This window comes from Myxocyprinus asiaticus, chromosome 14 (assembly GCF_019703515.2).
Source record: "Myxocyprinus asiaticus isolate MX2 ecotype Aquarium Trade chromosome 14, UBuf_Myxa_2, whole genome shotgun sequence".
Classification (NCBI taxonomy): domain Eukaryota; kingdom Metazoa; phylum Chordata; class Actinopteri; order Cypriniformes; family Catostomidae; genus Myxocyprinus; species Myxocyprinus asiaticus.
The window spans coordinates 9,084,460-9,091,864 of NC_059357.1; positions in this window are offsets into that span (position 1 = coordinate 9,084,460).

Here is a 7,405-nt window from a genome sequence, read left to right on the forward strand (position 1 = left end):
ACTCGGTGCACCTCAAAGAGGATTTCAACAGCATCAAGACCTTGCTGGACGCCTTGAAGTATTATGAGTTGGTTGGCTGGGCACAAATTCACCCATTTTCTCATTGGAAATAGGTAAATTTCAAAATATCACTGTCCTGGTCACAAAAGCAAAGTTTGTGGGGAATAATAGCCATTTTCTATACTTTTGAGGCATAAAACATTAGGAAATAACACTTACTACCCAGGAACAAACATTGTGTTACATAGTGTTCTCAATGTGATAATGCACAGTAAGTATGGAAATTCTAAGGGAAAAATGTGCTAAAGTACACATTAGTGTCTATTGTTTTTAGCAGCATGGCGTTTCACAATAAATCGCTCAAATTTTAAAAATGTCATATCGGATGAAACAAGATACTCTTTTTGACACAAACAGGTTTCAGTGTAAAAACGTAATGAAGTTTCTTACCAAATGTAGTTTTGTTGGCGTTTCTCCCAAAGAAAAACTGCGCTGTGATCGGCACCATGTTGTTTCGTCACATGACTCCATATGTCGAAAGTTTAACCATTTACTGAGAGCCCAGAGTCTCCTGACCTGAGATCAGTCGGCATAAATTAAGTCAAATTATGTGTTGCGTATAGTGAATCCAAAATACAACGTCCACGCATTTGTACGTGGGGTTGCACGAGGATATTCATATATGGATGTACATTAACTTCTGATATTTTAAGTATTACATAATGTTTGTTAATTTCTTATTTATGAAGGTCCTATCAATTTTAGCTTTAGTAGAAGCTAAAATCCCCCCAAAACTTAATCTTATTATTGTGATCCTTTGATAAAAGTTTATACACTGCATATAAGTTTGCTTTCATTTAATTGAGATTTCTTTTTATACATTTTTATTATGTTGTTAAAGACATTGCTAACCTCTTTATAAAGCCATAGAGTAAAGCAAATTTATTGCAAGTTGAGATGTTTAATTTGCATGGTAAAAATGGGAATGTGGCTGACCTATTATCTTTGGCCAGCATTTACAGCATTTTTCTACAGCATTGCACTTAGTGACAGAATCAAAAGGTGCATCTAAATACCAAAAATTTTCAGCACTATTTTAAATATTATGACCTTTTCAATTTGCACAATGGATGTCTGAGTTATGAAACCAAGGGGTCAGTAGCCTTAAATGAAGGGAGAACGAACAGCTCTGTTGCATAGCACAAGTTAATACAAAACTTAGTTAGATGAGGATATCCGAAATGTCTTTGTCACATGGCATGAAGACATATGACAAGCAATTCTAAATCTATTAATTCACATTCACAGTTTGTTGCCATTTCTCAGTAGTAGGGGAAGAAGCAAAGGTATTTCCCCACATGCCTGGTGCAAATGGTGTTGAGGCCTGAATGGTAAAGTTGTAATTCAAACATGAACATGCATTAGAACAGGAGTAATTATTTTCTTTTGTAGTTCATAGACAAAATAATTGAAAAAGCCATTTTAAACCAATTTTAAATCACAGATTGAGGGTTTATGAATCCCTCATGGTTTATGAAGTGAATTAGTCCAGCATCATGGGCACTGATTGCACGATAGACAGTGGTTCAGTGGTCCACCTCTTATAAAAATCATGTTGCAGTTACCAGAAACATTTTTAGCTACTGTAGGTAGACAGTTCAATGACTAATGTAGAGAAGTCAAATAGCAAAGGACAAAATGTATATAAACTGCCAACATGATAACATGGGAAATCGACATGTTGCTTCCGAAATTTCAGATACCCTGAAATCGACCCCATTTTTCTGATAAACACTATCCCCCATAAGCAGGCCCAGATTGAATCTGTATTCCACAGAATTGCATACTCTGTCATGCACAAATATTCCACACATCCCCACCCATTGCATGTTTGTTTATTAAATATTTTGGCTTATTTGGTAATGCTTTCAGCTACCAATAAGACTATAGTGCTCCATTTTAACACATGGCAAAGTTAAATGTGATCAAATTTCCCTCTAGCTTTTCTGACAGCACGTTGCACGTGAAAACCTCTGAGACAAGGGGTTTTGGTCCCGTAGGAACCAGGAAGTAATCTTGTTCACATATACAATTGTGAGCGCAATTTGGAGGTTGCATTACCACTCTAATACTGCACTGACAGTTGCAGTTTAGGGTTGGGGTTTGGGTTTGGGTTAGTGGTTAGAGTCAATAAAATTCACACTCCTGTTACAATTCGCTTTTGGTGCCAATTTGTGGAAATTTCATCCGAAAACCGAGAAGGATACAGCTGCAGGCAGAACTCCAAAAAGGGGTGGGAACTTAAAACTGCCAGCAAAGATACAGTGAGCCCCTAACCTTACCCTTTCTCTAACCCTAACTGTGTGGAATTGACGCCCTCTTTTGGAGTTGGCCCAACCCCCTTTTGGAATAACCCTGCCCCTTTCTGGAGTAACCACACCCTCTTTTGGAGATTCCGGCCCCATTTGAAGATCTCCGGCCTGCAGCTATACCTACTTGCAAAAACTGGAGCTCACGCATGCACAAATGTTCAACAATAATTCCAGCTTCGGCCATTAGGGGCAGTGATTCAAATTCTGGTAAGCACAGACCAATTTCAGGAGCAAAACTTTCGACCAACTGTCGCCGAATTTACGAGAAGGATATAGCTGCCGAGCTGCAAAAAGGGGTGGGAACTACAATCCGCCAGCAAATACATACAGAGCCCCAAACCTTAACCTAACCCTTACCGTAGGCGATAGAATTAGTAGTGCCTTGCTAAAGCAGGTACCACTAAAAAGGGATGTGTTATAACTTTGGAAAGGTAGTGTTGAAAGTTTAATTTTCACAGAAACCACCTGCCTTTTAGTGTGGAAAGACTAACACATGAAATGCCTAATGAATGGCATAGCTGCATTTTAAGTAGTGAGGAAGTCTGCTGTCAGTTTAGGCTGTGGAAAAATCCCTTTTGTCAGAGCTGGTTCTGGGTTAAGAGGAGATGCACACTCATCATCGGAATACAGTCACCAATCTCAACGGAAGAGGACAACAATAACATGTTGTTTGATTGGAACAAATCAGCGCATAATTCAAAAGTTCCAATTGGAGCCTCTTAATCATAGCAGAGATTATGACAATGGGTCCATTCAAAGTGCTCTACAGTGAAAAGTCCAAAGCAGAAGTGACTGTTTGTCATAACTCATTAAATTATGCAGCAATCATTAAGATTTATTGAATTGGATCCCTGTTTCTCAGTTTCTCTTTCTCTGCTTACTCCATGACACCAGGAACATGTCTTTGTGCTATGGTCACTGGAATAGATAGAGCGATGAACTGCATTTATAATTGATCTGCCACACTCTCACATGTTGTCACTGGGTGAACACACCCATGAATCCCAACAGCTGGAATTGTACTGTATTGGCTCTATGTAGTGTAAAACAATAGCGTTTCTCTCTGTTCTTCATCCGGTCCATTGAGCACTGCTGTTACTCGTGTACAGCTTCCTGTCCAGGAACTAAGATGGTTATGACATCACAGCAAGATTGAAATCAAATCACAGCGATTGCAATGCTAAATAACCACAGCATCATGTAAAACAGTGGTTTCATTTCTGGTTTCTTAAGCTTTTGATCCAAATTGACTTGATTATTTTGATCTCATCTTTAATTTAGTGATAAAATGATAAAATTGTGAAGCTATGCAGTTGTTTTCAATGCTATTTATGTGCCGGTTCTTTTGACTTGGGCCAGTCAGCAATGACCCTAGCAACAACCATGTATACCCTAGCAACCACATCACACCATTCTAAAAACATTTAGAACACCTCAGCAACTTCATAGCAAAGCCCTGGGAACCATACACAGCACCACAAACAATTGCTGGCAAGGATTCCATGGCCAAGCATTTCTCACATTTTCTTTGGAAAAGTAAAAATTGATTTATACTTTTATTATTTTGAAAGAAAGTGAATGTACACTGTTAAAAGATGTTTTGTCAATTGATCTTAAAATGTGCTTCATGTTCATGTAATCAGACTAAATCAACCTGAAAAATTAGGTTACACCAATTAAGTAATTTTATAGTTTACACAAAGTAGAAATTGATCCTTGAGGTAACAATTGCAGTTTGCCAGATTTTCAGTGTAGACATATAGTTTGATTAAATTCCCAAAGCTACTGCAACTTCTGATAGAGAAATTTTGCTTTAAAGTTAAGCATATACTGTAGAGAGGGACAGATAGAGATGTAATCACGAACAAATGGACACATAGCATATACTGTAGCACAGTGTTTCTCAGCTGGTGGGTCGCAGGTCTGTTTGGATGTAGTCGCGGACAGCAGAGAAAGAACAATGCCATGTTTCTCCCTTAATTGAACATTTTTCAGGCAGCCGAAGCAAATAAAATGATAATCTCGTGTTCAAGAGATTATCAAGCACTAAATATGCTTCTCATCTGCAACATGATATTTATGCGGTGTGACTGAAGCCTGGTTTTCATTCGAGGGTATTGCAAGCCATCACAGAACTGACAATGCGACAATGATCTGCTCTGCTTTAACCTACTGTATCTCTAGAGCACACCCGCGTCAACCATACTTCCCTTGATTTCTTGGCACAGACCGCAAAATGGATACAATCCATTTGAATTCTTGTGAGAATCTTCTATGGAGAAAGTCAAACATCTGAAACAGTACACAGCCCCGATATGCTAAACAGCACTGAGAAGGAAAAGAGCAACACTGTGCTATGTAACAGTTATTGTGGTATTTCGATAAAAATCTTATAGTTTCATATGAAATAATCGATTAGTTAGAATCTATTGGACCTAGGGAGCAGTGGTAGCTCAGTGGTTAAGGCTCTGGGTTACTCATCAGAAGGTTGGGGGTTCAAGCCCCAGCACCACCAAGATGCCACTGTTGGGCCCTTGAGCAAGGCCCTTGACCCTATCTGCTCCAGGGGTGCCGTATCATGGCTGACCCTGCACTCTGACCCCAGCCTAGCTGGGATATGTGAAAAAGAAGAATTTCACTGTATATGTGCAAATGTATAATGTGTGATAAATAAAGAAAATTATTAATTATAGATTTTATTACAACTGTGCAGGGCCAGATCTGGGGGGCTTAATTATCCCTATGCCCCACCAAATGCAAGTAAAGCAAAGGTCGAATTGTATCTTCACGGTACTAACATTAACCCTAACCCTAATGAAATATGCAGGAACTGAAGAATACCCACACGTGCACTGACTATGCAAGAGAAAAGAAAATGCAACCCAGGCTAAATTAAATACAGGTTATGTTTTTACTATGTCTGGTCACCACTTGATGTCCAATGTAAAATCTGAGTCCCTAAGCAAAACCAGTTGAGAATCACTGCTGTAGCAGATGAAAGAAACTGAGGAATGGAGCAATATCAAAAGGATAAAAGGATGACAGAGGGGGCAGGGAGGAGGTAGAGAAGGAGAAGGAGAGAGGAAGTGGGAGACAAAGAAATGGAAGGAGAAAGAGGAAGTGTGGGAGTTACAACATGAGATGAATAGAGAATAAAAAGATGAACATTACACAACTCAGTGAAATGAAAAGAACAAAATAGGAGCAGACAGAATGAGAGTGAAGGAGCAAGAGAGATAAATGAGAAATGGGATTATAGAATTGTCTTGCCAGCCTTGATCACACTTGACCTCTTGACGTGTCCTTTTCCTAATAAGACAGATCATATCTGCACACACATGCACGTGTCAGTGATAATTCTCTATGGCTGTAGCACATCATACTATCTGAACACAGTGCTCTTTTGTTTGTGACCAATGGCAGCTGCCCACACATTTGTCTTTTGGACTGGGCTCTTTATAAACGTGTAAAAGCTACAGTATATGGTGGTTTATTGATGTGTTTGAAGTGCAATACACTAATAATAATACTGCAGTTGATATCATTTTTATTTCGTTTTAAGATATTAAAATTCTGCTGCAGTTTCAGACTGATATCACTGTAAATTCCAAGTAGGTATTACTGCAGCCTGGAGTTCTGTGAATGGGGGCGAAAACTCCAAAAGAGGGTGGGGTTACTCCAGAAGGGGGCTGTGGCCACTCCAAAAGGCGGCGTCACTTGTAACCATGGTTAGGGATTAGAAAAAGAAAAAAATCAAAATGCCTAACCCTAAACTACTTCTGCCTTACAAAATTTCAGCATCTAACTCATTCTAGACAATTTGTATTACAGACATGAGTAATGGCTCAAATTGTTTGGCTTATTGAGGAGATGATTTCGATAACCTTTAAAAGCAGTCAAGGGTACAATGTGAAAAAATGGGCGACAAAATCCCATAGACATAACATTGGAATGTAATAAGAGTTGATCATATCTCTGGATCAGAAGGTCATAGAGACTAGGGGTTGGGATAGCAATTGCCTAGCCATGCCCTAGCAACCATCCAGAGCACCCTAGCAACTGTATAATAACATGACCCAGCCATATCTCTGCACCAGAATGTCGTAGAGACATGGAAATGGGTACTTTTGACTTGGAAAAGACCCTTGATGGGACATTTTGGCAGCGAGTTGTGCTTAATTTGCGAATTTTAGATAATTAACTACATAACCATAATGTTAAATGATAAATATAATTGCTAAAATAAATCTAATTTTCAAGTGTTCATGTAAGTTACATTGTTCATGTAAGTTACATTTAAATGTTAAACACAAAATTGGTCACAAGAATCCCCTCTAATTGTTTCCTAGTGAAAGGTTCATGGGACTCAATGCTGTCTGGAAAATTTGTACTTTTCCCCTTCATTCCTTTCTTATTCTCTCTTTTTCTTTCTCGGCTTCTTCTCATGGCAGATCCTGCTCCAAACAAAACTGATGGGAAAAAAATACAAACAAACCAAACATGGCTTTATTACTGGACTATGATCTTTAACAGCACCACCACAGAGAAATAAAATTCCATAAAATCTAGTGTTTGCATTTTTTACATCTGAATTATACAATGATATTTCGTTTGTGGCTGGATGCTTTTTAAGGATGTTTTTAAATTCAGTTGGGAACAGAATTTGAAAAGTGACTCACTCGTGCCATCGAAAGCTAGAGCCAAAAAACCTTTGACCCATTCCAAGTCTCTTAAAAGATCTCAAATATTTTTGTGAGAGCAGTTCACATTCATCCACAGATAAAGCTTTCTCTGTCTCAAAGAGAAAGCTCACCAAGACACACTATATGAAACATTACAAACTGTACTACAAGTGTGCAATTGCATTTTGAGCGTGTGCAGCGATAACTTTTACTCTGTGGTTTTTTATTCAATGATATTTAAGCAGAGCACTGCCCATCTCTTTGCATGTATGCTTATGTGTGGTTGTCAGAACCTATAGGAATGTCTTTGTATATGAGTGTTTGAAGATTTTTATGGGCAGAAAAAAGGTA